Genomic DNA, 23610 nt, shown 5'->3' with positions numbered 1-23610 from the left:
GATTCAAACCAGCACAGATGTATGTATTTTTCTTAGGTATAATTCACTTATCAAATTGTTTAAGTTCTCTTTCTTATTGATCCTCTTCCTGGTTGTTCTGTCTATAGAGGAGAGTGGTGTATTGACGTCTACTATTATTGTTGAAATATCTATCACTCCCTTCAGTTTTGCCAGTGTCTGTCTCATGTACTGTGGAGCTCCTTGATTGTGAGCATAAACATTTATGGTTGTTAGTTCTTCCTGGTGAATTGTCACTTTTATTAATATATAGTGTTCTTCTTTGTCTCTTAGGATGTTGTTCTAGTTTGCTAGCTGCCAGAATGCAATATACCAGAAACAGAATGGCTTTTAAAAAGGGGAATTTAATGAGTTACTAGTTTACAGTTCTAAGACTGAGAAAATTTCCCAATTAAAAGCAAGACTATAGACATGTCCAACTTAGGACATCCGGAGAAAGATACCTTGGTTCAAGAGGGCCAACGATGTTCAACATTTCTCAGCTGGAAGGGCAACATGGCGAACATGGTGGCATCTGCTGGCTTTCACGTGGCTCTACTAAGAGGGACTCTCTCCAAAATGTTTCCTCTTTTAAAGGATTCCAGCAAGCAACTCCACCTTCAGTGGGTGGAGACACACCTCCATGGAAATCATCTAATCAAAAGTTACCACCCACAATTGGGTGGGTCACATCTTCACAGAAACAATTAAAATGCTCCCACCCAGCAATATTGAATGAGGATCAAAGGGCATGGCTTTTCTGGGGTCCACCACAGATTCAGACCAGCACAGATGTCTTTACATTTAAGTCGATTTTTTTCTGATATTAGCGTACCCACTCCTGCTTTCTTTTGTTTACAGCTTGAATGGAACCTCTTTTTCCACCCTTTCACTTTCAATCTATTTGTATCCTTGTGTCTAAGATGGGTCTCTTGTAAGCAGCATATAGTTGGATTGTATTTCTTAATCCATTCTACCAATCTGTATCTTTTAATTGGTAAATTAATCTGTTAACATTCAAAGTTATTACTGTAAAGGCATTTTTTAAATCCACCATCTGATTCTTTGGATTTTATTGTCAGATCTATATTTCTTTTCCCTCTCTCTCTCTTATTTATTTATTTGCGTGGGCAGGCACAGGGAAATGAACCGGGTCTCCTACATGGCAGGCAAGAAGTCTGCCATTGAGCCACCATTGCACCACCCTCCCTGTTTCTCTTTTTATCCTTTAAGTTACCCTTACAGGTACTCTTTAATTCTGTGGCCTCCTCCAGACCTCCCTCTCTTGTTTTTTTTTTTTTTTTCCAGCTGGCAGAATCCCCTTTATTATTTCTTGTAGGGCTGATCTCTTATTGTCAGATTTTCTCAGCATTTGTTTGTCTGTGAAAATTTTATTCTCCCCCTCACATTTGAAGGACAATTCATTGGGCTTCTTTAATTTGCATATTTATGTCTTTTATAAGGGTTGGGAAGTTCTCCCCCGTTATATCCTCAATTAATCTTCCTAGCTCTTTACTCTTCTCTTCTCCTTCTGGGACACTGATGATTCTTATGTTTGTGCACTTTGTTTTGTCCATCATTTCCCTGAGATTCAATTCAAAATTTTCCCATGTTTATTTGCTATTTGCTCTTTTGTGTGTTCGAGATCAGTTGTTCTGTCCTCTAGTTCACTTATTCTTTCTTCTGTCTCTTCAAAACTGCTGTTGAGTGTCTCTAGTATATTTTTTAATTTTGTCTGCAGAGTCTTTAGTCTCTGGTGATATCTGCTATTTTTCTATTTATTCTTTCAGATTCCTCTCTATGCTCTTCTAATGCTTTCTTCATATACTATATGTCATTATCCATCCCACTGGTTTTACTTGGTAGAGTTGTATGAATATCTTTGATTAGTTGTTCCAAAGTCTGTGTCTCTTTCAGTGTCTTAATTTGATCCTTAGGCTGGGCTGTATCTGTCTGCACCTATATGTGCTTCGTGATCTTCTGTTGCTTTTGAGGCATGTAGATATCTTCATTGGTTTACTTTGGAAGTTGATTTCCTCCAGTGGTCTAAAGCCTTGTATTTGTGAGATGGTCGTGGAGCAAGATGTGGGGCATGGGGCAGGACACAACAAGTGCGGTGATGGTTGTGCAGGTATAGATGTGGGTCAGGGATGCTACACTGGTGCTTGTGAGCATGGGGTGTGGGGTACAGGGTTGTGGAGGTGTGTGTGGTGTGGGAACTGTGGGGGCAGGATGCAGTTCAGGCAGGGCTTGGAATGCAGAAGCAGGTTGCAGCGTGGGGGGCACAGAGGTGGGGCACAGCGGGAGGCAGATGGCGAGGCTGTGTGGACGCACTGGGGCTGGGGCACAGCGGGAGGCCGATGGCGAGGCTGTGTGGACGCACTGGGGCTGGGGCACAGCGGGAGGCCGATGGCGAGGCTGTGTGGACGCACTGGGGCTGGGGCACAGCGGGAGGCCGATGGCGAGGCTGTGTGGACGCACTGGGGCTGGGGCACAGCGGGAGGCCGATGGCGAGGCTGTGTGGACGCACTGGGGCTGGGGCACAGCGGGAGGCCGATGGCGAGGCTGTGTGGACGCACTGGGGCTGGGGCACAGGCAGGACGGTAGGCGCATGAAGCATGGGAGTCGTGGGCATAGGGTGTGGGCTATGGGCACAGAGAGGGCAGGGCATGGTTGTATCCTTACACAGTGGGAGGATCCAGGGGGCCAGGATGCAGTTGTACAAATGTGTAGGGATGGGACGCAGTTACGGAGGTTGCAACACATGGTTCAGGAGTGTGTGATGTCAGGTGGACATGGCCCTGGCATGGGTGTGCAGGTGCAGGGGGATTTGGGGTAGGGGTGCACAGGTGTGCAGGGTGGGGCTATGTGGCACAGATGTACACATGAGATCCTGTCAGGTGTGGGAGCACAGCACTTGTGCTGGGGGTTGGGGCAAGGGTGTGCCCCTGTGTGGGGCGGGGTGGGGTGGGGTGTAGGGGTCAAGAGGGCAGTGCTTACATGTGTGGGTGCCTGGCTGAGAGGATGTGGCTGTTCATGTGTATGGGTCTGGGGGACAGGGCCCTGGCGTGTATGAGCAAAGCTCAGGTGCAGCAGGGCTGGGTTGCATTGCATAGGCTGGGGGTGTGTGGCCTGGATGTGCCAGTCAGTGCTTGCTCAGAGCTGGGGATGGGGGAGTGGCATGGCAGGGGTGCTTGCAGGCCTGTGCACAGATCTTGAGGGGCCAGACACTGATGTATGCATGTGCAGAGCTCAGGGTGTGCGGGGTACAGTTGTGTGACTGTATGGGATGGGGGCAGGTGTGGTCTGGGCATGAAGGTGAGCACCAGAAGCCCTGATGTGCAGGCAACTGCCTGTAGGGGCAGTGATAGGGAGGTGGAGGTCAAGGGGCTGGGTGGGAGGAGTGGAGTGAGACTGTGCACTATTATGGAAGATGTGGGTTGGGACGGGGCAGGAGTTCATATGTGCACGGGAGGGGGTATGGGGTGGGTACACGTGGGGGATTTTTGGACGGGGGCACTTGGAATGCGGTGGGGAGGTGGGTGATGGGGTCCAGGGGCATGGGGTGTGGGGGCAGTCATGGGTCATGGGGTGGGGACACCACTCTTGAGTGTAGCATATTCAAGGATCACGGTTGTGCTTAGTTTCTTATCCCAGTCTCTCTGTCTATACACTCCGAGGGCTCCAGGCTTCCATTTAGAAAGAAACACATTAGGCTGTTTGCACTAACTGGATGGTCTCTGGTTCCCTGCATCTCAGTTTTTCAGCTTTTGCAACCAGATCCTCGCTATGTGGTGTAGAAGGTCACTTACACCGTGGACTCACCCAGGTCATTTACACCATGGAATCACTTTCCCAGTCACCTTCCCATCACTTCTCTAGCTGTTCCTTGGAGCAGGGGTGAATTTAACCTATCCTAATCCACCATTTTTCTGGAACTCCTTCAACATGGTTTTGATTTGTATTTCCTAGTCTCTAATGAAGGTTGTTTTAGTTTGCTAGCTGCCAGAATGCAATATACCAGAAACAGAATGGCTTTTAAAAAGGGGAACTTAATAAGTTGCAAGTTTATAGTTCTAAGGCTGAGAAAATGTCCCTATTAAAACAAGTCTATAGAAATATCCAATCTAAGGCATCCAGGAAAAGATACCTTGGTTCAAGAAGGCTGATGAAGTTCAGGGTTTCTCTCTCAAGAGGAAGGGCACATGGCGAACACAGTCATAGTTCCTCTCTCATCTGGAAGGGCACGTGGTGAACACGGCATCCTCTGCTAAGTTCTTCTCCTGGCTTCCTGCTTCATGAAGCTCCCCGGGAGACATTTTCCTTCTTCATCTCCAAAAGTTGCTGGCTGGTGGACTCCGCTTCTTGTGGCTATGTCATTCTGCTCTGCTCCCTCTGAATCTCTCCCATTCTCCAAAATGTTTCCTCTTTTATAGGACTCCAGTAAACCAGTCAAGACCCACCTGAATGGATGGAGACATGTCATCACCTAATCCAGCTTAACAACCACTCTTGCTTGAGTCATATCTCCAGGAAGATGATTTAATTGCAGTTTCAAACATACAGTACTTAATAGGGATTAGAAGAAACGGCTTTCTTTACAAAATGGGATTAGGGTTAAAACATGGCTTTTCTAGGGTACATACATCATTTCAAACTAGCACAAAGGTGAACATCTTTTCACGTGCTTTTTAGCCATTTCTATTTCCTCTTTGGAGAAATGTTTAGTCATATCTTTTTCCCATTTTATTATTGGGTTGTCTGCCCTTTTATGGTTGAGTTGTAGGATTTATTTTTTTATACTGGATATCAAATCCTTATCAGATATATGTTTATGAAATATTCTCTACCAATGAGTTGGCTGCCTTTTCACCCTTTTGGCAAGTCCTGTGAAGCACAGAAGTGTTCAGTTTGAGGAGCCCCCATATATCTGTTTTTTCATTTGTTGCCCTATCTTTATGTCTTGAAGATATTACCCTACACTTTCTTCTAGGAATTTTATGGTACTGGTTCTTACGTTTAGGTCTTTGATCCACTTTGAGTTAATTTATTTACACAGTACGAGATAGGGGTCCTCTTGCATTCCTTTGGATATGGATATCCAGTTCTCCCAGCTCCGTTTATTGGAGACCACTCCGTCTTAGTTCAGTGGATTTGGGGGCCTTGTCAAAACTCAAATGACCATAGATCTCAGGGTGTATTTCTGAACTTTCAATTCAATTTCATTGATCAATATGTCTATCTTTGTGCCAGTTTACCAAGCTGTTTTGACCAATGTGGATTTATAATAAGTTTTAAAGTCAGGAAATGTAATAACTCCCATTTCTTTTTCAGGATGTTTTTGGCTCTTTAAGAACTCTTTCCCTTCCAAATCTGATAATTAACTTTTCCAATTCTGCAAAGTAGGTTGCTGGAATTTTGTTTGGTATTGTATTGAATTTGAAAATCAATTTACATAAAATTGATATTTTAATGACATTTAGCATCCTATCCATGAACATGAAATGTCTTTCCACCTATTTAGGCCTTGCTTTATTTCTTTAAGAGATGTTTTGTAGTTTTCTGAGTACTTTACATTTTTGGCTAAGTTTATTCCTAGGTACTTGATTCTTCTAGTTGCTATTGTGAATGGAATGTTTTTCTTAACTGCCTCTTCAGTTAATGTCTTCCTAGTGTATAGAAACCCCACTGATTTTTGCACACTGATCTTGTGTTCCACCACCTTGCTGAATTTATTAGCTCAAGTAGCTTTGTTGTACATTTCTCAGAATTTTCCAAACATAGGATCATGTCGTCTGCAATTGATGAGAATTTTCCTTCTTCCTTTCCAATATGGATGACTTTTCTTTCTTTTTCTTGCTTAATTGGTCTCATTAGAACCTTAAGCACAATGTTGAATAGTGGTCACAGTGGGTGTTCTTGTCTCATTTCCTATGTGAAGGGTTTCAGTCTCTCCCCATTGAGTATGATTTTGGCTATAGGTTTTTCATACATGGCCTTTATCAGATTGAGGAAGTTTCCTTGGATTCTATCTTTTGAAGTATTTTTTTTTAATCAAAAAAAGATGTTGAATCTTGTCAAATGCCTTTTCAGCATCAGTCAAAGTGATCATGTGATTTTTTTTCCTTTCAATTTGTGAATGTGGGGTATTACATTAATTGATTTTGTTGTGTTGAACTACCTTGTATGCCTGGAATAAAACCCCACTTGTTCATCATGCCAGTTTGAAAGGATTATGCACCCCCAAAAAGCCATGGCTTAATCCTAATACAATCTTGTGAGGGAGCTCTCTTTTGAAACCCTATTCAGTACTGTCTGCTGGAAACTTGATTAGATTACCTTCACAGAGATATCACCCATTGTGGGTATTAACATTTGATTAGAGGGAGATCTGACTCTACCCATTCCAGGTGGGCCTTGATTAGTTTACTGGAATCCTTTAAAAGATGAAACATTTTGGAAAAAGCTTGAGAGCCACAAGAGAGTGATGAGAAACATGAGAGCCCATTCAACCAGAGACTTTTGGAGATGAAGAATGAAAATGCCAAGTGCTTCCCTCATGTAGCCAGTGTTCTGGTCTGCTCCCCACTAGCCTGTGAGCTCCGTTAGGGCTATGATTACTTTTTTTTTTTTTTATTAATCCCAGTAAACTCTGCACATAATAGACCCTCAATTAAGTGGCGGCTAACCTAATGAGTGAATGAATATCCTATACAAAAAAGAAGGGAGAGACTTCCAGAGAAGATGGCGGCTTAGTAAGACGCGTGGATCTTAGTTCCTCCTCCAGAACAGCTACTAGGGGAGTAGAAACGATACAGAACAGCTCCCAGAGCTACGACAGAGATAAAAAAGACAGCGTACCCCATCCTGGAATGGCTGACTGGCTGAGAGAACCCGCTCCGGTGAGATCGCCGAGGGGCGCGGGCTTCCCCGGGTGGGGCGGCAAGCGGCCAGAGTTCCTCCCTTCCCCCTACCCGGGCCGGCTGGGAGAATTGGACAGGCAGCCCCCTCAAGCCGCAGCGGCTGACGCCGACACCACGCGCGGTCCCCCGGACCAACTGAGAGAATTGGATCGGAAATCCCCAGGCCGCGGAGAACGGTGACGGGGGGGGCCCTTCCAAACATGTGACTCCCAGGGAACGGTGCACTCTCCCGGGCGGGCCACGGCGGCTGGCACCCTCCCGCCACGCTTGGCGGCCCGGGCTGACTAGGTAATTCCGACGGGCGCTCTCCCGGGCTGCGGCGGCCGGCGACCCTCCCCGTGTGCGGACCCCAGGCCGGCTGGCACTCTTCCAAGCCGCTTCGGCTGGCGAACCTCCCTGACGGCGAGAGTTTTCCAAAGTTAAAGGACCCACAGCACCTTTTACTGGTGGGACCCGCAGACAAACGTGTGCCACGAGCGCCACCTACTGGGCAGGATAAGTAAAACAGATCCCAGAGATTTCACAGAAAAATCTTCCAAATTGTTGGGTCCAGCACCCAGGGAAATCTGACAAAATGCCCAGACGCCAGCAGAAGATAACGGATCACGCTCAAAAAATTGAAAATATGGCCCAGTCAAAGGAACAAACCAATAGTTCAAATGCGATACAGGAGCTGAGACAACTAATGCTGAATATACGAACAGAAATGGAAAACCTCTTCAAAAACGAAATCGATAAATTGAGTGAGGACATGAAGAAGACATGGGCTGAACAAAAAGAAGAAATAGAAAAGCTGAAAAAACATATCACAGAACTTATGGAAGTGAAGGACAAAGTGGAAAAGATGGAAAAAACAATGGATACCTACAATGATAGATTTAAAGAGACAGAAGATAGAATTAGTGATTTGGAGGATGGAACATCTGAATTCCAAACAGAAACAGAAACTATCGGGAAAAGAATGGAAAGATTTGAACAGGGTATCAGGGAACTCAAGGACAATATGAACCGCACAAATATAAGTGCTGTGGGTGTCCCAGAAGGAGAAGAGAAGGGAAAAGGAGGAGAAAAACTAATGGAAGAAATTATCACTGAAAACTTCCCAACTCTTATGAAAGACCTAAAATTACAGATCCAAGAAGTGCAGCACACCCCAAAGAGATTAGACCCAAATAGGCGTTCTCCAAGACACTTACTAGTTAGAATGTCAGAGGTCAAAGAGAAAGAGAGGATCTTGAAAGCAGCAAGAGAAAAACAATCCATCACATACAAGGGAAACCCAATAAGACTATGTGTAGATTTCTCAGCAGAAACCATGGAGGCTTGAAGACAGAGGGATGATATATTTAATTTACTAAAAGAGAAAAACTGCCAACCAAGACTCCTATATCCATCAAAATTGTCCTTCAAAAATGAGGGAGAAATTAAAACATTCTCAGACAAAAAGTCACTGAGAGAATTTGTGACCAAGAGACCAGCTCTGCAAGAAATACTAAAGGGAGCATGTCATGGTTAGGGACAGGTGTCAACTTGGCCAAGTTGTGGTACCTGTTCATCTGATTGGGCAAGCGCTGGCCTGTCTGTTGCAATGAGGACATTTCATAGGATTAGGTCATGATCACATCAGCTACATCCACAGCTGATTCCATTTGTAATCAGCCAAAGGGGAGTGTCTTCTGCAATTAGTGATGCTAAATCCAATCATGGGAAGCCTTTTAAGGAGGACTCAGAGGAGACAGGTTGCATTCCTGCTTTGGCTGGTGAGCCTCTCCTGTGGAGTTCATCCAGTCCATTGGAGTCATCGGCTTCGCAGCCTGCCCTGTGGATTTTGGACTCTGTGTTCCTACGGTCACGTGAGACGCTTTCATAAATTTTATATTTGCAAGTGTTCCCTGTTGATTCTGTTTCTCTAGAGAACCCTAACTAATACATCTTGGTACCGGGAGGGGTTCTTAAGGAACAGAATCTTAAAAATGGGTTTTTATGAATGGTTTTCTACTCTGACTGGGCTCAGAGACACTAAGGACTCTGATTCCCATAATCAGAATGACACTCCCAATCCATGGACTGAGTTGGCAAAGGAGATAGTCAAAATATCATCATTCGATTCTCCTAATGCTTCGCTTGTACGAAGCCAGACTCTGGGGGATAATGTTTTTGACACCTTTACAGAGTTTTGTAGAAATAAGAGTTATAGAGATGTTGGTTGGTTGTTGTTAGATACACTGTCTACATTAAAGGGTGAAAGGGATGGGCTTAAGGCTTCAAACAAGAAGCTTAAGTGCCGTCTGAAAGATGTAGAGGTTTCTATGAGTATCCTGAAGGAAAATTTTATTTCCTGTAGCTGTAGACTTGAGATCTCTGAAAATCAGACTCAGAATCTTATTGTTAGAGTAGCAACTTTACAACGTAAACTGAAATCTCAGTCTTGCATGGTGTCTGCCGTTAAAGTGAGGGCATTGATTGGAAAGGAGTGGGACCCTGAAAAATGGGATGGTGACATATGGATTGATAATGATGTTGGGGGTGAGGTTGAAACCCTAGACCATGCTGAGCCTTCTTTAGATAACCCTGTAATAGTCTGCCCTGAGGACATAGCCGCCCCACCTCCAGCCGGCCTTGAGGAATTGGCCACCCAACCTCCTCCTGAAGGGATTAGCCCTAGAGTTATTAATCCTGTTTCACCAGATGAAACTGCAAATGAAAGCCCTGAAGCAAATGGCTTGGAAGATATTTCTAATTCTTTTCATGACCCACCCCCACCACCCCTCATTTCTTCTAGACCTATAACTAGACTAAAGTCCCAACAGGCCCCTAAAGGTGAGGTACAAAGTATCACACATGAGGAGGTACGTTATACTCCAAAAGAACTGTGTGAGTTTTCCAATTTATATAGACAGAAATCAGGGGAATATGTGTGGCAATGGATTTTAAGAGTGTGGGATAATGGTGGGAGGAATATAAGGCTGGATCAGGCTGAATTTATTGATATGGGCCCACTAAGCAGAGATTCTGCATTCAATGTTATAGCTAGAGCAGTTAAAAAAAGGTGTTAACAGCTTGTTTGGGTGGTTGGTTGAAACATGGATCAAAAGGTGGCCAACATTACCTGAGGTTGAAATGCCAGAACTGCCCTGGTATAATGTAGATGAGGGGATCCAGAGGCTTAGAGAGATTGGGATGTTAGAGTGGATTTATCATGCAAAGCCTGCTCTTACACCCCAGGTATGTCCAGAGGATGCACCTTTTACCAGAACAGTGAGAAATAAATTTGTGAGACTAGCACCATCATCCCTCAAGAGCTCTGTGGTTGCACTTCTCTGTAGGTCAGATATTACTGTAGGAACTGCTGTCACTGAGCTGGAATCCTTAAACACAATGGGGATGACAGGATCCCGAGTTGGCAGAAGCCAGGTGGCAGCACTTAATCACCAAAGACAGGGTAGACGTGGGTATTATAATAGACAACAAACTCAAAGGAGGCATCAAAATTATATGACACGCAGAGATTTGTGGCATTGGCTAGTAAATCATGGGGTGCCTAGAAATACAATAGAAGGGCAGTCTACTAAATTCTTGTTGGAGCTGTATAAACAAAAGAGTTCTAGGTCAAGGGAACAGAAGTCTAACCTGAATTACAAAAACACAGAGTCACGGCCCCTTAACCAATTTCCAGACTTGAAACAGTTTACAGACCCTGAGCCCCTTGAATGAAGGGGAGGCCAGGTCCCTATGGGGGAGAAACCTGTTACACTGCCACAAATTTATACTGTTAACATTCCTCTAAGTCTTCCCCAGGGAGACCGACGGCCTTTTACCAGGGTAACTGTGCATTGGGGAAAAGGAAATGATCAGATATTTCGGGGATTATTAGATACTGGTTCAGAAGTGACATTAATTCCAGGGGACCCAAAACGTCACTCTGGACCACCAGTCAGAGTGGGGGCCTATGGAGGCCAGGTCATCAATGGAGTTTTAGCTCAGGTCCGTCTCACAGTGGGTCCAGTGGGCCCCCGGACCCATCCTGTAGTTATTTCCCCAGTTCCGGAATGTATAATTGGCATAGACATACTGAGAAACTGGCAGAACCCCCACGTTGGTTCTCTAACTCGTGCAGTGAGGGCTATTATGGTGGGAAAGGCCAAGTGGAAGCCACTAGAACTGCCCCTACCAAGCAAAATAGTAAATCAAAAGCAATACCGTATTCCTGGAGGGATTGCAGAGATTACTGCCACTCTTAAGGACTTGAAAGATGCAGGGGTGGTGATTCCCACCACATCCCCTTTCAACTCTCCTATTTGGCCTGTGCAGAAAACAGATGGGTCTTGGAGAATGACAGTGGATTATCGTAAACTCAACCAGGTGGTAACTCCAATTGCAGCTGCTGTTCCAGATGTAGTATCATTGCTTGAGCAAATCAATACATCCCCTGGTACCTGGTATGCAGCTATTGATCTGGCAAATGCTTTTTTCTCAATAGCTATTAGTAAGGACCACCAGAAACAGTTTGCTTTCAGCTGGCAAGGTCAGCAATATACTTTCACTGTCCTACCTCAGGGGTATATCAACTCTCCAGCCCTATGTCACAATCTTGTTCGCAGAGACCTTGATCGTTTCTCCCTCCCACAAGACATCACACTGGTCCATTATATTGATGATATCATGTTGATTGGACCTAGTGAGCAAGAAGTAGCAACTACTCTAGATTTACTGGTAAGGCATTTGCGTGCCAGAGGATGGGAGATAAATCCAACAAAAATACAGGGGCCTTCCACCTCAGTAAAATTTTTAGGTGTCCAGTGGTGTGGGGCATGTCGAGATATCCCTTCTAAGGTGAAGGATAAATTGCTGCATCTGGCCCCTCCCACATCCAAAAAAGAGGCACAACGCCTAGTTGGCCTTTTTGGATTTTGGCGACAACATATTCCTCATTTGGGTGTGCTACTCCGGCCCATTTATCGAGTGACCAGAAAAGCTGCTAATTTTGAGTGTGGACCTGAACAAGAGGAGGCTCTGCGACAGGTCCAGTCTGCTGTGCAAGCTGCTCTGCCACTTGGGCCATATGATCCAGCAGATCCAATGGTGCTGGAAGTGTCAGTGGCAAATAGAGATGCTGTCTGGAGCCTTTGGCAGGCCCCTATAGGAGAATCACAACGCAGACCCTTAGGATTTTGGAGCAAAGCCTTACCATCTGCTGCAGATAACTACTCTCCTTTTGAGAAACAGCTTTTGGCCTGCTACTGGGCCTTAGTAGAGACTGAACGCTTAACCATGGGCCACCAAGTTACCATGAGACCTGAGTTGCCTATCATGAATTGGGTGTTGTCTGACCCACCAAGCCATAAAGTTGGGCGTGCACAGCAGCACTCTATTGTAAAGTGGAAATGGTATATACGAGATAGAGCCAGAGCAGGTCCTGAAGGCACAAGTAAGTTACATGAAGAAGTGGCACAAATGCCCATGGTTTCCACTCCTGCTGCCACATTACCTTCTCTTTCCCAGACCAGAGCTATGGCCTCTTGGGGTGTTCCTTACAGTGAATTGATTGAGGAAGAGAAAACTCGGGCCTGGTTTACAGATGGTTCAGCACGATATGCAGGTACCACCCGAAAGTGGACAGCTGCAGCATTACAACCCCTTTCTGGGGTGTCCCTGAAGGACAGTGGTGAGGGGAAATCCTCCCAGTGGGCAGAACTTCGAGCAGTGCACCTGGTTGTTCATTTTGCTTGGAAGGAAAACTGGCCAGAGGTGCGTTTGTATACTGACTCATGGGCTGTTGCTAATGGTTTGGCTGGATGGTCAGGGACTTGGAAAGACCATAATTGGAAAATTGGTGACAAAGAGGTCTGGGGAAGAAGTATGTGGATAGACCTTTCTGAGTGGGCTAAAAACATGAAGATATTTGTGTCCCATGTGAATGCACACCAGAGGGTGACTTCAGCAGAGGAAGATTTTAATAATCAAGTGGATAAGATGACCCGTTCTATGGATACCAGTCAGCCTCCTTCCCCAGCAACTCCTGTTATTGCCCAATGGGCTCATGAACAAAGTGGTCATGGTGGTAGGGATGGAGGTTATGCATGGGCTCAGCAACATGGGCTTCCACTCACCAAGGCTGACCTGGCTACAGCCACTGCTGAGTGCCCAATCTGCCAGCAGCAGAGACCCACACTCAGCCCCCGATATGGCACCATTCCCCGAGGTGACCAGCCAGCTACATGGTGGCAGGTTGATTGCATTGGACCACTCCCTTCATGGAAGGGGCAGCGATTTGTTCTAACTGGAATAGACACATACTCTGGATATGGGTTTGCTTTCCCTGCACGCAATGCTTCTGCCAAAACTACTATCCGTGGGCTTACAGAATGCCTTATCCATCGTCATGGTATTCCACATAGCATTGCTTCGGATCAAGGAACACACTTCATAGCAAATGAAGTGCGGGAATGGGCACATGCTCATGGAATTCTCTGGTCTTACCATGTTCCCCATCATCCAGAAGCAGCTGGATTGATAGAACGGTGGAATGGCCTTTTGAAAACTCAATTACGGTGCCAACTAGGTGGCAAAAACTTGAAAGGCTGGGGTAATGTTCTCCAGGAAGTTGTGTATGCTCTGAATCAGCGTCCGCTGTATGGTGCTGTTTCTCCCATAGCCAGGATCCATGGGTCCAGGAACCAAGGGGTGGAAATGGGTGTGGTGCCACTCACTATTACTCCTAGTGATCCACTAGGTAAATTTTTGCTTCCTGTCCCTGCTACCCTGAGTTCTGCTGGTCTACAGGTTTTAGTTCCAAAACAGGGTGTGCTTTCTCCAGGAGAAACAACAGTGATACCACTGAACTGGAAGTTAAGATTGCCACCTGGCCACTTTGGGCTACTTATGCCTCTGGATCAACACACCAAGAAGGGGATTACATTATTGTCTGGGGTAATTGACCCTGACTATCAGAAGGAAGTAGGACTGCAACTACATAATGGAGGTAAAGAAGAGTTTTCTTGGAATATAGGAGATCCCCTGGGGCGTCTATTAGTACTGCCATGCCCTGTGATTAAAATCAATGGAAAACTGCAACAACACAATCCAGGCAGGACCACTAATGGCTCTGAGACTTCAGGAATGAAGGTTTGGGTCACCCCACCAGGCAAAGAACCACGGCCAGCTGAAGTGCTTGCTGAGGGGAAAGGGAACATGGAATGGGTAGTGGAAGAAGGTAGTGATAAATATGAACTTCGACCATGTGATCAGTTACAGAAACGAGGACTGTAATGCTGTTTTGTTTGTGTTATACTATTTAAGTTGTAAGATATCAAGTTTAAGAATGAATGTTGCCCAAGGATTTGCACCCTATTCTGGAGAGATTTAATGTGTTTTCAGTTATATGCTGGACAGTTGAGTATTGTCAGGTAAAAGAAAAAATGTGTGCTTATTTGTTTTCATTTGGAAATTAAGTATGGTCTAAGGTGATACATATATATATATATATATATATATATATATATATATATATATATATGCCAAGTTGACAAGGGGTGGACTGTCATGGTTAGGGACAGGTGTCAACTTGGCCAAGTTGTGATACCTGTTCATCTGATTGGGCAAGCGCTGGCCTGTCTGTTGCAATGAGGACATTTCATAGGATTAGGTCATGATCACGTCAGCTACATCCACAGCTGATTCCATTTGGAATCAGCCAAAGGGGAGTGTCTTCTGCAATTAGTGATGCTAATCCAATCATGGGAAGCCTTTTAAGGAGGACTCAGAGGAGACAGGTTGCATTCCTGCTTTGGCTGGTGAGCCTCTCCTGTGGAGTTCATCCAGTCCATTGGAGTCGTCGGCTTCACAGCCGGCCCTGTGGATTTTGGACTCTGCATTCCTACGGTCACGTGAGACACTTTCATAAATTTTCTATTTGCAAGTGTTCCCTGTTGATTCTGTTTCTCTAGAGAACCCTAACTAATACAGAGCACTAGAGTCAGATACAAAAAGACAGAAGAGAGAGACATGGAGCAGAGTGTAGAAAGAAGGAAAGTCAGATATGATATATATAATACAAAAGGCAAAATGTTAGAGGAAAATATTATCCAAACAGTAATAACACTAAATGTTAATGGACTGAATTCCCCAATCAAAAGACATAGACTGGCAGAATGGATTAAAAAACAGGATACTTCTATATGCTGTCTACAGGAAACACACCTTAGACCCAAAGATAAACATAGGTTGAAAGTGAAAGGTTCAGAAAAGATATTTCATGCAAATAAGAACAAGAAAAGAGCAGGAGTGGCTATACTAATATCCAACAAATTAGACTTCAAATGTAAAACAGTTAAAAGAGACAAAGAAGGACACTATATACTAATAAAAGGAACAATTAAACAAGAAGACATAACAATCATAAATATTGACGCACCGAACCAGAATGCCCCAAAATACGTAAGGAATCCACTGTAAACACTGAAAAGGGAAATAGACACATATACCATAATAGTTGGAGACTTCAATTCCCCACTCTCATCAATGGACAGAACATCTAGACAGAGGATCAATACAGAAATAGAGAATCTGAATATTACTATAAATGAGCTAGACTTAACAGACATTTATAGGACATTACATCCCACAACAGCAGGATACACCTTTTTCTCAAGTGCTCATGGATCATTCTCAAAGATAGACCATATGCTGGGTCACAAAGCAAGTCTTAACAAATTTAAAAAGATTGAAATCATACACAACACTTTCTCGGATCATAAAGGAATGAAGTTGGAAATCAATAATAGGCAGAGTGCCAGAATATCCACAAATACGTGGAGGCTCAACAACACACTCTTAAACAACGAAGTGGGTCAAAGAAGAAATTGCAAGAGAAATTAGTAAATACCTCGAGGCAAATGAAAATGAAAACACAACATATCAAAACTTATGGGATGCAGCAAAGGCAGTGCTAAGAGGGAAATTTATTGCCCTAAATGCCTATATCAGAAAAGAAGAAAAAGCAAAAATGCAGGAATTAACTGTCCACTTGGAAGAACTGGAGAAAGAACAGCAAACTAATCCCAAAGCAAGCAAAAGGAAAGAAATAACAAAGATCAGAGCAGAAATAAATGAAATAGAAAACATGAAAACAATAGAGAAAATCAATAAGACCAGAAGTTGGTTCCATGAGAAAATCAATAAGATTGATGGGCCCTTATCAAGTTTGACAAAAAGAAGAAGAGAGAGGGTGCAAATAAATAAGATCAGAAATGAAAGAGGAGACATAACTACTGACCTCAAGAAATAAAGGAGGTAATAACAGGATACTATGAACAACTTTATGCTAATAAATACAACAATTTAGATGAAATGGATGGGTTCCTAGAAAGACATGAACAACCAACTTTGACTCAAGAAGAAATAGATGACCTCAACAAACCAATCACAAGTAAAGAGATTGAATTAGTCATCCAAAAGCTTCCTAAAAAGAAAAGTCCAGGACCAGATGGCTTCACATGTGAATTCTACCAAACATTCCAGAAAGAATTAGTACCAACTCTCCTCAAACTCTTCAAAAAAATCGAAGCGGAGGGAAAACTACCTAATTCATTCTATGAAGCCAACATCACCCTCATACCAAAACCAGGCAAAGATATTACAAAAAAAGAAAACTATAGACCAATCTCTCTAATGAATATAGATGCAAAAATTCTCAATAAAATTCTAGCAAATCGTATCCAACAACACATTAAAAGAATTATATATCATGACCAAGTAGGATTCATCCCAGGTATGCAAGGATGGTTCAACATAAGAAAATCAATTAATGTAATACACCATATCAACAAATCAAAGCAGAAAAATCACATGATCATCTCAATTGATGCAGAGAATGCATTTGATAAGATTCAACATCATTTCCTGTTGAAAACACTTCAAAAGATAGGAATACAAGGGAACTTCCTTAAAATGATAGAGGGAATATATGAAAAACCCACAGCTAATATCATCCTCAATGGGGAAAAATTGAAAACTTTCCCCCTAAGATCGGGAACAAGACAAGGATGTCCACTATCACCACTATTATTCATCATTGTGTTGTAGGTTCTAGCCAGAGCAATTAGACAAGAAAAAGAAATACAAGGCATCAAATGTAATGTAATACACCATATCAACAAATCAAAGCAGAAAAATCACATGATCATCTCAATTGATGCAGAGAATGCATTTGATAAGATTCAACATCATTTCCTGTTGAAAACACTTCAAAAGATAGGAATACAAGGGAACTTCCTTAAAATGATAGAGGGAATATATGAAAAACCCACAGCTAATATCATCCTCAATGGGGAAAAATTGAAAACTTTCCCCCTAAGATCAGGAACAAGACAAGGATGTCCACTATCACCACTATTATTCATCATTGTGTTGGAGGTTCTAGCCAGAGCAATTAGACAAGAAAAAGAAATACAAGGCATCAAAATTGGAAAGGAAGAAGTAAAACTATCACTGTTTACAGACGATATGATACTATACGTCGAAAACCCGGAAAAATCCACAACAAAACTACTAGAGCTAATAAATGAGTACAGCAAAGTAGCAGGTTACAAGATCAACATTCAAAAATCTGTAGCATTTCTATACACTAGTAATGAACAAGCGAGGGGGAAATCAAGAAACGAATCCCATTTACAATTGCAAGTAAAAGAATAAAATACCTAGGAATAAATTTAACTAAAGAGACAAAAAACCTATGTAAAGAAAACTACAAAAAACTGCTAAAAGAAATCACAGAAGACCTAAACAGATGGAAGGGCATACCGTGTTCATGGATTGGAAGACTAAATATAGTTAAGATGTCAATCCTACCTAAATTGATTTACAGATTCAATGCAATACCAATCAAAATCCCAACAACTTATTTTTCAGAAATAGAAAAACCAATAAGCAAATTTATCTGGAAGGGCAGAGTGCCCCGAATTGCTAAAAACATCTTGAGGGAAAAAAACGAAGCTGGAGGTCTCGCGCTGCCTGACTTTAAGGCATTATTATGAAGCCACAGTGGTCAAAACAGCATGGTATTGGCATAAAGATAGATATATCGACCAATGGAATCGAATAGAGTGCTCAGATATAGACCCTCTCATCTGTGGACATTTGATCTTTGATAAGGCAGTCAAGCCAAGTCACCTGGGACAGAACAGTCTCTTCAATAAATGGTGCCTAGAGAACTGGATATCCATATGCAAAAGAATGAAAGAGGACCCATATCTCACACCCTATACAAAAGTTAACTCAAAATGGATCAAAGATCTAAACATCAGGTCTAAGACCATAAAACATTTAGAGGAAAATGTAGGGAGATATCTTATGAAACTTACAATTGGAGGCGGTTTTATGGACCTTAAACCTAAAGCAAGAGCACTGAAGAAGGAAATAAATAAATGGGAGATCCTCAAAATTAAACACTTTTGTGCATCAAAGAACTTCATCAAGAAAGTAGAAAGACAGCCTACACAATGGGAGACAATATTTGGAAACGACATATCAGATAAAGGTCTAGTATCCAGAATTTATAAAGAGACTGTTCAACTCAACAACAAAAAGACAGCCAACCCAATTACAAAATGGGAAAAAGACTTGAACAGACACCTACCAGAAGAGGAAATACGAATGGCCAAAAGGCACATGAAGAGATGCTCAATGTCCCTGGCCATTAGAGAAATGCAAATCAATATCATCTCACACGCACCAGAATGGCCATTATCAACAAAACAGAAAATGACAAGTGCTGGAGAGGATGTGGAGAAAGAGGCACACTTATCCACTGTTGGTGGGAATGTCAAATGGTGCAACCACTGTGGAAGGCAGTTTGGCGGTTCCTCAAAAAGCTGAATATAGAATTGCCATATGACCCAGCAATACCATTGCTAGGTATCTACTCAAAGGACTTAAGGGCAAAGACACAAACGGACATTTGCACACCAATGTTTATAGCAGCATTATTTACAATTGCAAAGAGATGGAAACAGCCAAAATGTCCATCAACAGACGAGTGGCTAAACAAACTGTGGTATATACATACGATGGAATATTATGCAGCTTTAAGGCAGGATAAACTTATGAAGCATGTAATAACATGGATGGACCTAGAGAACATTATGCTGAGTGAGTCTAGCCAAAAACTAAAGGACAAATACTGTATGGTCCCACTGATGTGAACCGACATTCGAGAATAAACTTGGAATATGTCATTGGTAACAGAGTCCAGCAGGAGTTAGAAACAGGGTAAGATAATGGGTAATTGGAGCTGAAGGGATACAGACTGTGCAACAGGACTAGATACAAAAACTCAAAAATGGACAGCACAATAATACCTAATTGTAAAGTAATCATGTTAAAACACTGAATGAAGCTGCATCTGAGCTATAGGTTTTTGTTGTTTTTTTTTTTTACTATTATTATTACTTTTATTTTTTTCTCTATATTAACATTCTATATCTTTTTCTGTTGTGTTGCTAGTTCTTCTAAACCGATTCAAATGTACTAAGAAACGATGATCATGCATCTATGTGATGATGTTAACAATTATTGATTGCATATGTAGAATGGTATGATTTCTAAATGTTGGGTTAATTTCTTTTTTTCCGTTAATTAATAAAAAAAAAAAAAAAGAAACACTGAAACACCAAAAAAAAAATTTACTCATTTTTTACCTAGACCGGTGGACCCTGACAAAGTACCTGAACTATATAAGGATATGCTAAGCCAAAGTTGACAAAGACATTTTCTTCACTTGAGCCCTTAAAAAATGTAACCACTATAAAGGTTTCACGCGGTGGGTTCTTATTGATTAGCTGTGTTATCACTTCAGCTCCACTGTGGCCAAACTTTGTCGCATGCATAACGTATGATGGAGGCTTGGATGGAACATGCTGATTTTGTTCTGCACTTAAAGGTTTGTCCTCCTGGAGGATTGCCTATGCCCATTTGCTTGATTTGTTGTGAAAGAAGAAGCGAGAGTGAGAGAGGGAGAGAGAGTCAGAGTGAAGAAATGTAAATGTGTGAGTGAGAGGGGAAATGGAGGCAAAAGCAAAGAGGAAACAGCCTGATGCATGCTGGGAAAAACCCGCTTTTACATTTTTGATCAGTTGTTCTTCATCGTATATCAGCATAGCTGCCATTCTTCAACTCATCAGGATTTTGGCTGGTGACCCGCTCAAGGCTACGCTGCATTTTCAAAGGCATGGAGAGTGCAGTCTTACTTAAGAGACTTTTTCAGTTAATTCTCACTGGTATCATCCCAGTGAACTTAAAGCAAAGACCTCTTAGTTAAAAAAAAAAAAAAAAGAAAAGAAAAGAAAAAGAATAAAAAGTTAAATTTATTTATAGAAATCCCAAAGGCAACATTTTATTTATTTTATATATTTATTTATTTTATAGAGTTTATTTTTAATGAAATATGTATAGGCCAGCTAGGCATTTTGGAAGCTTTAGGCTCTGTAAGCATTAAATGGCAAAGTCTGCTCTGAACCTGTGGTCAATTCATGCAAGAAAATATAATGGTGCACGGAGACGAGAAATTCTAAAGACCCTGATGTACTAAGGGTGACAATCTATTTTGTGCCCATATTATTGTAAATGTATGCACATCACCATGACACTGAGCATTCACTCTCTACACTGCTTGTTTCATAGCTTACCCCAGAGGATTAAAGGTGAACTGGGTCTCCAAAAAAAAAAAAAAACAGTGATGAGTGCTCAACTATGTGACAAGGCTGTGAGCCACTGACTGCATCCTTTGGACGGATTGTGTGGTGTATGAATATATCTCAACAACCAAAAAACAAAGCAGGCATCGTAATATTATATCAAACAATGCAGACTTTATAGTAAAGAAACTCGTTGTAGACATAAGTTGAAGGTGATATTATAGGGAAAGATATATTATACCAACATTAATGAAAAACAAAGCAGACATAGCAATATTATTATCACATGAAATAGACTTCAGAGCAAAGATAATTACTAGGAATAAAGAGGGACATGAAATAATGATGAAATGATTGATATACCAAAAAGAAATAGTGATTCTGTGTGTATATGCACCAAAAAATAGTTTCAGAATACTAGAAGCAAAATTAGTAGAGCTTAAAGGAATAATAACTAAATTCACAACTTTAATTGAAAATTTCAATACTCCATTTTCAGCAATTCATAGAACTACTAGACTGAAAAGCAGCAAAGCTGTAGAACTGGGCAACAGGATGTCATCAACACTTGTAGAACACTCCATCAAACAGAAGCAGAATACACATTCTCTTCAAATGCCTATGGACTATTCACCAAGATTTGTATTCTGAGTCATAAAACAATCTTCAACAAATTAAAAGAATTGAAAAGACATAGCATACATTTTCTGAAAAAACAGAATCAAGCCAATAATGGAAAAATAATAGGAAAAATTCCAAACACTTGGAAACGACACAACCCATTTTTAAATAATTCATGAATCAAAGAGAACATCTTAAAGGAAAGAAAAAAGCCCCACAGAACTAAAAGAATGTAGAATAAAAATCCAGCGTACCAAAATTTATGTGATGCAGCTAAAGCAGTTCTGAGAGGTAAGCTTATAACATGGAATGATTACATTAGAAAATAGGAAAATATTCAAATCTGTAATCTTTGATCATACTATAGTTAAAAAAATGTGAAGAAGCTGAGAAAAATGATCCCAAAGGAAGCAGGAGAAAGGAAATGGTAAAGATAAGAACGCAAATCCTGAAAACCGCAGACTACCAAAAGAAAAATCAAGAGGAAATGGATAATCTGATTTGTCCTATAACTATTAAAAAATTGAATTCATAAATAAAAACTCCCTCTGCACCCCCAACAATCTGCCCTACATAGTTTCAATGTTGAATTCTATTAAATATTTTAAGGAAATATGCCAATTGTATACAATTTCTTCCAGAATTAGAAGAGAGGGAACACACTACTCATTAATGATGTCATTTATGATTATGATAGCACAACCAGACATATGCAGTACAAAACAAACAAACAAACAAACAAACAAACAAGAACCTACCACGCGGTATTTCTCGTGAACTGACATACAAAAATCCTTAAAAAAAATAATAATCTTTGTTCTCTTTTTCTCTTATATTGTCCATTTTCCACCTCAACTGTATTATTGAATCAGCATACACTAATGTTGTAATAGTTCTCATATTAAGGGAAGCAGATTTCCTTTGAGGTCATAGTTCATACAGTACATGCTGCCGCCTCATTTCGTGTCCCCCCTTACAACAAAACTCCTTAAAGGAGTTGTGTTTTGGTTTGCTAATATTGTCAGAATGCAATATACCAGAAATGGAATGGTTTTTAAAAAGAGAATTTAGTGCTCACTTCAGCAGCACAAACACTAAAAATTGAAACAATACAAAGAAGATTAGCATGGCCCCTGCTCAAGGGTAACATGCAAAATTGTGAAGCGTTCCATAGTAAAAATAAAAGAAAAAAGAATTTATTAAGTTACAAGTTTGCAGTTCTAAGGCCATAAAAATGTCCAAACTAAGGCATCTAGAGGAAGGCTGATGTCTGTTACACGGGAAAGCACGTGGCTGGCATCTGCTGGTCCTTATTCATGGTTCCGTTGCTTCCAGCTTCCGATGCCAGTGGTTTCCTGTCTAAGCTTCTGTGAGCCTTGACTCAACTGTTCCAGGACACAACTCTGGGTTTTGGTTTGCTTAGCATCTTATAGGAAGGCATATGGCAACGTCTGCTGGGCTCTGCATCTCCAGACATCCGTGTCTACGCTTCTGCTCTCTCTGTTGGCACTCCAGCCACCTTCAAATCTCTATCGGCTCTGAAACAACAGTGTTGTCTCCAAAATGTCTTCCCTTTTAAAGGATTCCAGTAAACTAATCAAGACCCACCTTAAATGGGTGGAGTCACCCATTCATTTTGGATCAAAATGTCACACCCACTGTTGGGTGTGTTACATCTCCATGGAAACAATGCAAGGTTTCCATCCCACAATATTGAGTCAGAATTAAAAGAAACATGGCTGCCCCCACGAGATTGGATCAGGAAAAAGGATATGGCTTTTCTGGGGTACATAATAGCTTTTAATCAGCCCAAGTGGCCTCTATTTGCTGTTTACCAATCCTCTCCCCTTTACTCTTGCAATCCCATAAAACAAACTTCCATCATGACCACTTCACTGAAACAGCGTTTATTATGGTGACCAATAGCCTTCATATTATTGAATCTTATGTTTTCATCTTACTGATCTGTAGCATATGACATGGGAGATTGTTTGGTACTTGAAAGTTGTCTTCTAGTACACAATTCTGTCTTGTCCTCTCATTTAAGTACCAGAGAGCATAGAACTTAGATGTCTTATTTTCTCGACCTACACTCACTTCTTTGGTTATGTCATCCAGTCTCATGGATTTTAAATACCAGTATATGCTCACAACTCCCGAATGCCCAGGCATTTCTGTTGATCTCCAGATTTGTGTTTTCAATCATCTACTCTATACCTCCCTTTGGATATTGTTGACAAAGAAATAAGGAACTGAGCTGTAAAGCAACAACAGCCTTTATTTGGGGGCTTAGAATTGCAACTCAGAAAACACAGATTCAGGTAGCAACCTAAACTGTGTCCCATCTTAGGACCTCCAAGCAAGATTTTTTTGTTGTT

General features: G+C 41.8%; 1 protein-coding gene and 1 non-coding gene across 2 annotated transcripts in view; both read left to right on the top strand.

The window, feature by feature from the left end:
* The window catches only part of LOC143653520 (uncharacterized), a 125940-nt gene that overhangs the window by 87819 nt on the left and 14511 nt on the right, over positions 1 to 23610 (top strand). The gene's annotated exons all lie outside the window — the stretch shown is intronic.
* LOC143654662 (U6 spliceosomal RNA) lies at positions 22303 to 22410 on the top strand. The gene has a single exon (XR_013161864.1). It is a non-coding gene; the product is annotated as a U6 spliceosomal RNA (small nuclear RNA).

The sequence above is a fragment of the Tamandua tetradactyla genome, chromosome 13 (assembly GCF_023851605.1).
Source record: "Tamandua tetradactyla isolate mTamTet1 chromosome 13, mTamTet1.pri, whole genome shotgun sequence".
In the NCBI taxonomy this organism is placed as follows: domain Eukaryota; kingdom Metazoa; phylum Chordata; class Mammalia; order Pilosa; family Myrmecophagidae; genus Tamandua; species Tamandua tetradactyla.
The sequence above is the reverse complement of the archived record's forward strand: the minus strand, read 5'-3'. Positions and strand labels throughout refer to the sequence as shown.